We start from the raw sequence: 6656 nt of genomic DNA, 5'->3' as shown, positions 1-6656 counted from the left end.
GCTTTGGGTTCGCTGACCACCTCTCCAGAGCTGCCAATCTGAGACATGCCCAGGGGGGCCCTCATGACCACAGCGGCACGGCAGAACACGTGGATGTGGCAGGCCAAAGGCCCTACCCTGGTCCCTAGGGGCATCCTGGGACAGGACCATGGAAACGGTGCCTCTGTGCATCCCCTGGACCAGGGCACCCAGCTAGTTCCCCACCATCCCATGGGGGCCATGCACACACTTGTCTTCCTCCGGGGATGATGGGCCATTCTCTCCTGCACTGGGGCCTTGCTGGATTGGAAGAGCCATGTGGGGTACCATGCTGGAGCTGAGCAGGAGAGGGGCAGCACACTCAGGTGGAACTCTCCCTCGCTGCATGACTGGGTGCATGGGCATGGCCGAGGGGCACAGGACCGGTCTGTAGCTAATACAGAAGACAAAGAGAGACAAGTTGTCTTTGATGGATTTTATTGTCTGTTTCTAAATGGCCCAAAGGGCTGGTCCTTGCTCAATGCCCCAGAGGAAGGCGAAAAACCTCCAGGGCCTCTAGCCAATCTGCTCTGGAGGAAAATTCCTTCCTGACCCCAAATATGGCGATCGGTTTCACCCTGTGCATGCGAGCAAGGACCCACTGGTCACAATGGCTACATACCCTGTCTTGTCTGGCCCTGGTCTGTGTCCCAGTATTAACCAACCTCCAGGGCTTTCCTCTTCTCCCATGCAGCCCCCTTCTTGCATCTCAGTTGATGGAACCCACTCTTCTCTTAACTCAATAATGCACCATGCAACTTTTGAACATTGTTTCTTGAATGAGGTCAACACAGGCTGTTTCCTTCCTCTGAAAGTACAACCACTGAATTACACTCAGCCGTGATAAGCAGGTTCCTCACCTCTTGACAACGAGTCTGGCTCCTCTCAGACTCTGAGATGTGTGATCACCTATAACAAACTCATTGGGACAACATAAGTTAGCAATTTTGTGGAGCTGATAGTTTGCACATGTTAGGCTTGTCACATGCTTCTCTTACCTCTCATCAGAGCCAATTCTGTGGCTCTGTTGAATGGAGTGTCTGGGGTTTCATATCTTCAGAGAACCAATTGTCCTTCAGGATGATAGGAATGGCTTTGAGCCATTCATTGGAGCTGGAAAATCTGAGCATTTGTAACCCTGATCTCCTGAAAAGGTAAATCTGCTTTGCAAGTTAGTTCTCGAAAAGTCCAGCCATGGCTGTAGGGGTCAAAGTTGGACAAGGAATGTGGTTGCTCATTGGTTTTACGGTCCCAGAAATGTTGCTAAAGGGAACAGATTGTCAAGTACTTTGTACAACGGAACCACAAACACTCACCTCCTTGTCGGTCTGCCACATTGTGGATTTGAAACTTGATGGTGATGAGTCTCTCCATTTTAGTCACGGAAGGAAAACTTTCCTTCCTCTCTGCAGATTTGGTTTCATCTTCCTTTATTCTTAATAATGCGACTGCTTATAGCTTTCAATCCCTGTGAGATTCAATTGGCTGCATTTCTGTCACCTGAAAAGGAAACCCAGGATACATTAATTCCTTCTCCAGCATTCTCAGGTGAGTTCCTTACCTCTTGGCCTCAGTGAGGGATCTTTTAGGAACTTCCTGAAGTTTTCTCACCCTCAGAGTTCAGATCAGCTGTATTTCCCACATCTGAAAAATGAGAGGATCCATTCATTTCCACTCCAATGTTAAAAAAGGAGTTTTTTGGTTTTTCTTACCAACTGATATGCCTGGCTCAGCTCATTCCAATTGCATTAATCCCTTCTAGAGTACAATAGTCCTCTGGTCTCCTTCCATCTGGAGATAGGTGATCTGCAGTAACAATCAATGAGTGCCAGATTGATTGATTCATTTGGTGTGTAAGTGTGGTTTTAGCAGCTGTTTCATCTGACAACCAGGGAAACTGAAATGCTCACCTCAGTGTGTGATGTGCTGCTGAATTGCTTCCAATTTGGATTTGCATCTAGCCGACCTGTTTGAAATAACTGACCTTTATTTCCTTGATTCCAATCACAAGAGACTGTTATTTCCTCCATGGGTTGAGAACCGGGAAAGTCCATGAGGCTTTAAGTTTTGTATTTGCTTTGCTCAGGTAAGGTCAACAACCAGTTCTTCTACCTGAAAGTGAAATCAACACTGCTTGATATACACATGAGTCTGGTATTTCTTACCTCTTGTGGAGGACAGCCATTTCCCCTCCCTTCTTCCTAGTAGGAATGGCCATCTGTTCACATTTCAAATCAGGAAAACCTGCAATCATCAATGTTTGACAGAATTTTATTGTTATTATGACTCGTTACCAGCTATGAAGCACTTTCAATGGAGACTGTTCCTTAGCAGCCAGATCATTAGAATTTTCAGTGCCCACCTGCTCGTCATGATGTTCTATGGCATGGCTCTGATTCTTGGATGCTTATGGCCAGCTAGATGGGTTAAAACTTGAAGCACAAAATTGGCAAATTTTTGTTTTTTTCTGGACTAGAGGGAATTTTTTCCCCTTTGGGCAGGTATAGCACCTGTCTGACTTAACCCTTTCTTCAGCAGCTTCCTATCTTCCTCCCTTGAATGATAAGACTTTCATTTCACCTAAAAATAGAAATGGAAACTGTTATTCCTGGCCCTGCACTCTGAGGATATGGATTTCTTACCTCTTGATAGAAATGATAAGTTCCACTGATTTCTTCTTCCCTTTTATCCATAGGCAAGAATGATCAATCCTGCAGTCGTGGATTAACTCATCTCTGAAAATGGAAGGGAAGATTAAAGCTCCTTTTTATGCTGCAATTAGTTTTATTTTTGTTTGAAATAACATAACTGCTACTGCCTTGTAGGAACAATCCACAGCACTATCTGGAAAGGAAAAAAGAGGTGCTATCGCAATTACGGGTTAGAATTGCCAGCTGCTTTCCTTACGTTTGAAGGAGCTCCCAGTTTGTGTTCCAGTGTTCTGTAGAGCAGCTTCTTGTGTCCTTGTGTGTCTTAACTTCCTTTCTTTAGAGACATGCATATTTCACAAGTTACCATTTCTTCCACCTGTGAATATGACCAGAACCATTGACTGTTGTGGGCAATGAAATGTGTAATGTATTTCTTACCTCCCAAAAAGGATGGATCAGTTAGGTCAACTAATTTCTTCCTGGAAACTGCATCTTTTCATCTCAAAATAGGGCCTGCTGCAAAGAGCTGTTTGACAGACAGTATTTTAGTCAGGAAACAAATGTCAATGATTTGTCCTTGGATTAATTTAAGAGTAAGTAAAATGCATACCTTCTGTGGGATGAACTGCTGTATCAGTTTGTTTGTTTCTCTCTGTACAATCAGCTGTATTGTTTAAAATCTAGTGGGTATAACTTACTATTTCCTTATCTTTGAACGGAGCAAGTAGATAATTCTCTGACCTTTCAGCAGCTTTGGTTCTGTACATTGCTTTATACTTACAAAACTTGCTAGTAGACTTTGACAACGAAAGATGGATTCACTGCCTTTACCTGAAAGTAGAATTAGGTTGGTTAGTTTCCTCTACATTGCTATGAGAAGGTGAATCCCTCACTTTTTTATAAGAAGACTCAGTTTCTCTTTTTACGTCTTACGTGGTACAATAGGAACCTCTGATAGATTAGATGCAATGATCACATCAGCAGAACCAGGTTGTTGCAATGTCATCTCTGGAAAGGTGATGACACTTGTACCCTTTCCTGTTTGCATTGTACAAATGCATCCTGTTTTGCTGCTATCTTGGCAAAGGAAATCAGGGTTCTACAGGATCCTAAAGGAATCATCCAAAGTCTCTCCCACAATCCCATCCACTTCTTCTGTTCTACTCCTGTCTCTTCTCCTGTATCCTTTTTGCCTGCCCCTTTCTCTCCTCTCCCTCTAGTCTCTCCTCTCTAGTGTTTCTTTCTTAGCTAGTCCAATTTCTCCCCCTCCTCCCTTATCGATACCTCCCTCTACCCACCAACCTTGGCCCTGCATTTCCTTCCTCCTTTGTCCTGCTGTGTCTCCTTCCCATCTTTAGATTAGGAGGAAACTGAGTGCCAGAAGACCATACTGCCTTGCCATGGTCCCAATCTTCATACCCACAGGCAGTAGCCATGTGCTCTGTGTGGCATTCTGGTGTGAAATGCTGTAGCCCACGGTGACTGACCTAATAAAATGACTGCATCACAACTGAGTCATGGGTCATTGTCCCCCCTCCCTCCTTATTTGGGCAAAGTGAGCAAAGTGACCAGCCCCAAATCCCTGCCAGAGGAGCTGTAGGGGGAGGGCTCAGTCTGGCTCTAAAAACTGGAATGAGTTAAATTACACTTCAGATCTAGAGTCACGGGCTGGGCTCTGCTAGTTCCAGGCTCATGGCCAGCTCCTTACCTGTGATTTGGATGGGGTGGGACTTATGCAGCCCTTGCCTGTGAAGGCTTATGCCTGGGTCTCTTCCCAGTCTGTCTCTGTCTCTGTTGGTTTCAGTTACTGCCCTTGTGACGGAATGTTCCGCCTCCGTCACAATGGGCCCATTCTGAGCAGAGCTGAGTTCTTCCATCTCCCTTGGGAACCAGTAGGAGCTGTGGGTGCCCGGCCCCCTCTTAGGACAATCCACATTGGCTGTGTCTCATGGTGTTGCGCCATCAGTGCCATGTGGTATCCTCCCTCCTCTATTATAGGCTAATCACCGCAGAATGTGCCACCCGTATAGAACCATCACACACCCCTGCCATGGTGCTGGGGTCTCTGAAACAATGACACCTGTTGTGGGTTGCTTGTGTGTGTTGTGTTGTCACAGCTCTAGCCAGGTAGCTAGGCCAGCAGATCAAACTGCCTGAAAGATGACAGTGTTGGGTAGGTGGGCAAAGGCTCTTGACCAGGTTTCTTGTTTACAAAGCACAGCTCGGTCAGCAGCAGGGCTCTGTGTGGCTGAGGGGCAGTGGAAAGACGTATCTTCTGTGACCGCTCTTTTATACACTGATATGAACGAGTAACGTATTACCCTACACCTAGTTCAGGTGTTGGTTGAAACAGAACTTCTCCAGCCATTATCTTGCTCTTCTGACTGTCTCTTCAGGAGGGCTCTGTATGTCCTCTGGCCCTTTTCAGGGAGTCTGTGTTGATCCCATAGCTCTTTACCAGAACATTCTTGTACTGCCCTGCTGGGATGTGTTTAGTGAATAGCCGGTGACTGATACGACCTCAGACAGCCCGTGTTTCTTGTTCCAGCCCTATGCTTCAGGTTCTCTGACCTAGTGCTATTGCCTTCCTGTAGCCAGACACGAACCCCATCTTGGTTTCTGTCCCCCACAGAGAGCAAGAGAAAGGCAGTCAGCCTTTGATGCCCTGGGAACACAGGTGTGCTGCCTGTCCCTGACTCTACCATAAACAGAAACCAGACAGTAAATGGGCTAGCTGACGACCCAGGGCCTCCCGCCGTCCTGATGGCTAGTACCAGTAATTGACACGCCTGCACTGTCCCAGGAGAGGAATCTTCGCCCATCACATACCAGAGGTGCCCATTGTCTGCATTTTCCCAGGTGTGAATTATGCTTTGCACCCTTCGTGGGAAACTTGGCATTCAAAGCCATTTTTCCTAATTGGCCACTTGAGACCAGGAAGAAGCCTACATGACCCGAGGGGTATAGTAGCCCACCCCATTTGAGCTCCAATCATCTATACCTGCTGGCAGGTATTGATTGTCTCCCGAGGTCTGTGGGACACCCAACCTCACCCTACTTCTTCCCGAGGGATTGAGAGAAAGACGCTGGCCACACCAAGTCTGGAACGCAGGGGTGAGAATATATACCTGCTATGTGTCTATTTTGCATGCATTTAATAAGAGCTCAGAGAACCAAAAAGGTTTCATGGTACCTGTAAGTGACTTCTTAGTGTAATTTCTGTCCTGTCCTTTGTAGTGGCTGTGTTATCTGTAACACAGCAGTAGCATTTAACAACTAAGTTTACCCTGTAACAATAAAATAGTAACTGTTACAGCAACTGACGGAGTCAGGTTAAAGCTTAAACAGAACCAAGCACAATTTAAAAGAACTTCGGCTGGTCATAAGGGACTCACTGCCCTGACCGTCGGCTGACACTTCCCCATCCCTTAGTTTGAAGTGTCTGTAACACACCTTGACTCTCACACTGTGATCTCCATGGGATGCTTTACCTTGGTTCTTTGTTGGCTTCTTTCAACTGAAATGGATCATTCAGACAAACTCTCAATGGGTATGTCTACATAAGCCGGGCGCCGCCATTTTTAAAACCCCGCTCGTTCGAACCCCGTGCAGCGCGGCTACACGGGGCACGAACTAGGTAGTTCGAACTACCGTTACTCCTCGTGGAATGAGGAGTAACGGTAGTTCGTACTAGGAAACCTAGTTCGAACTACCTAGTTCGTGCCCCGTGTAGCTGCGCTGCACGGGGTTCGAACGAGCGGGGTTTTAAAAATGGCGGCGCCCTGCTTATGCAAATGAAGCTCGGGAAATTCAAATCCCGGGCTTCATTTGCAAGTGCGGTATGCCTACATTACCCTCCTAGTTTGAACTAGGAGGGTAGTGTAGACATACCCTCTCTCTCTCTCTCTCCTCCTTGTGCTTTGGAAACATAACCCAGTGCCCTGTGCAGACACAGATCAGAGGCTGGAGCAGCGCAGAGCCTGGGTG

At 46.7% G+C, this 6656-nt stretch overlaps 1 long non-coding RNA gene across 4 annotated transcripts; it reads right to left on the bottom strand.

Annotated features, from left to right (window-relative positions):
* Nucleotides 1-900: 900 nt before the first annotated feature.
* LOC142819108 (uncharacterized) lies at nucleotides 901-4654 on the bottom strand. Of its 4 annotated transcripts, none has more exons than XR_012896857.1 (4): nucleotides 3972-4143; nucleotides 2926-3500; nucleotides 2184-2753; nucleotides 901-2130 (listed from the first exon to the last, which is right to left on the bottom strand). It is a non-coding gene; the product is annotated as an uncharacterized LOC142819108 (long non-coding RNA). The 4 variants fall into 4 exon arrangements; XR_012896856.1 differs by having other exon boundaries at nucleotides 2184-2262; nucleotides 2381-3500; nucleotides 3972-4141; XR_012896855.1 differs by lacking the exon at nucleotides 3972-4143 and adding an exon at nucleotides 4378-4654 and having other exon boundaries at nucleotides 2184-3500.
* Nucleotides 4655-6656: the final 2002 nt, after the last annotated feature.

Source organism: Pelodiscus sinensis, chromosome 20 (assembly GCF_049634645.1).
Source record: "Pelodiscus sinensis isolate JC-2024 chromosome 20, ASM4963464v1, whole genome shotgun sequence".
In the NCBI taxonomy this organism is placed as follows: domain Eukaryota; kingdom Metazoa; phylum Chordata; order Testudines; family Trionychidae; genus Pelodiscus; species Pelodiscus sinensis.
Note: the sequence above shows the minus strand (reverse complement) of the source record. Positions and strands in the feature narration are given on the sequence as shown.